The sequence below is a fragment of the Mandrillus leucophaeus genome, unplaced genomic scaffold, assembly GCF_000951045.1.
Source record: "Mandrillus leucophaeus isolate KB7577 unplaced genomic scaffold, Mleu.le_1.0 Scaffold441, whole genome shotgun sequence".
NCBI lineage: Eukaryota > Metazoa > Chordata > Mammalia > Primates > Cercopithecidae > Mandrillus > Mandrillus leucophaeus.
In genome coordinates this window covers 188,903-190,931 of record NW_012104710.1, presented here as the reverse complement: position 1 = coordinate 190,931, position 2,029 = coordinate 188,903, and the positions used below count along the sequence as shown (strand labels likewise).

Genomic DNA, 2,029 nt, shown 5'->3' with positions numbered 1-2,029 from the left:
AGACGGGGTTTCACTGTATGTCTCAATCTCCTGGCCTCGTGATCCACCCGCCTTGGCCTCCCAAATTGCTGGGATTACAGGCGTGAGCCACCATGCCCGGCCAGTCAAAATGATTTTCATATTAATACTAAGATGTTTTCTATGCTAAATGTAGTGCATTTAATATTGTTCATCTTCGAATAAAAAAGTATTTTTTAAGTTTCTCAATTTTAAGTTCTAATACGTTAAGTATTAATGATTGTAACCCATGTAAACAAAGCCCTTTGGAGTCCTGAATAAGTGCTAAGAGTGGAAAGGGACCCCCAGACCATCAAAACTACTCGTTTTCCTCGTTAAACAAAAGCACATACACAATTGTATCTCTATCAGTGTTTTGCTTCTAAATAGAAGTACAATTTACAGAATTGTAAATAGCTCAAAGACAGTGAAAGGTGGAGATAATCCTAAACAGTGCACTAATCAAGACTCTGTTTTTTGTGGGGTAGGGGGTTCTATTTCAAGGTCTTCAAAATTTCCCTGACAATGTATTTTGTAAAGAAGAAGAAGAAAGCTGTCCAGGCTGGATTACAGCAACGTGATCACAGCTCACTCCACCCTCGACCTCTTGGACTCAGACTACAGGCATGCGCCACCACGCCTAACTAGTTTTTAATTTTCTTTTTGTAGAGACGAGGTCTTGCCATGTTGTCCAGGCTGGTCGTGAACTCCTGGGCTCAAGTGATCCTCCTACCTTGGCTTCCCAAAGTGCTGGAATTATAGGTGTGAGCTACTGTGCCCAGCGGAGAGGAATTTTAAGGACACTTTCAGATAGAGAAAAAGTGGCAAAATTGTTTAGAGTATGTATTACAGGTAGAAGATATGATGCCTATTCATACACATTGAAGCAAGTCATCACTATTCTTTAGATAAGGGGGGAAAATTGCTTGACACTTGAAAATTGGGGACAAAAAGGTCAGTTTAGATCCTAATGTCACAATATGCACTAAGATAAACTATGAATGAATTAAAGAGTAAAAGCTTCTTAAGAAAATATGAGTTGAGGATGGGAAAAGCCTTCCTCAGCATGTATACTATGAGAGTTATAAAGAATTAGATAAATTTGTTTAAATGGAAAAGTAAATGCTCTGTGAGTCAAAATTAAGCAAATAATTATTTGGAAAAAAATATTTGTAGCAATTACAACCTAAGGTTAATATCCTGAATATCTAAAGTGCTCATACATATTAATGAAAAAGAAACAAGACATCTAATAGATAAGTAAGACAAACAAATAAAATAAAGGAAATAGAATTTCCTAAAAGAAGAAATTTATATTACTAAGAAACATGCAAAAATTATTACCCTCTTTAGTATCAAAGATATGCAAATTTGAAAAGCAGGAGGATATTAAATAATTGTAAAAGATCAAGCATTAATCCTTTCTTTCCTGTTATAAGGTAACTATATAATAGATAGGGAGAAACTAATGCTTCAGCTACAACATGAAGTTATGCTAACACATCATTTTTCAACCTACAATGAATGAATTCTCTAAGCAATGAGCATCAATGCCTGCTTGCTACCACCATAAAAAAGAACTCAGTGAAAATTCTTCTCAAAGGAATTATGTGTTTCCTGATGGAACTACTCTCCTGCCTCCATGTAGTAGTTTTACTGAAATGATCAAATGGTGATTTAAACCTATCTAGATTGAATCACCAATTTGCAGAACAGAAGACCAAGCCAAATGTTAGGAGAAATCACAAAGATAGAGTCAGCAAAATCCAGTCTGCATAAAGTTGTATAGGACAAATAACTAGGTTTCTCAAACTTTTTTGAGTAGTGATTAAAAGGAAATTAAGGGTAGGACGCAGTGGCCCACACCTGTAATCCCAGCACTTTGGGAGGCTGAGGTGGGCAGATCACTTGAGGTCAGGAGTTTGGGACCAGCCAGGCCAAAATGGTGAAACCCCATCTCTGCTAAATACAAAAATTAGGTGTGGTGGTGGGTGCCTGTAATCTCAGCTACTCAGGAGGCTGAGGTTGCAGT

The 2,029-nt window shown here is 37.1% G+C and overlaps 1 protein-coding gene across 5 annotated transcripts in view; it reads left to right on the top strand.

Moving 5' to 3' along the window:
- The window catches only part of HERC4 (HECT and RLD domain containing E3 ubiquitin protein ligase 4), a 175,586-nt gene that overhangs the window by 86,552 nt on the left and 87,005 nt on the right, over window positions 1-2,029 (top strand). The gene's annotated exons all lie outside the window — the stretch shown is intronic.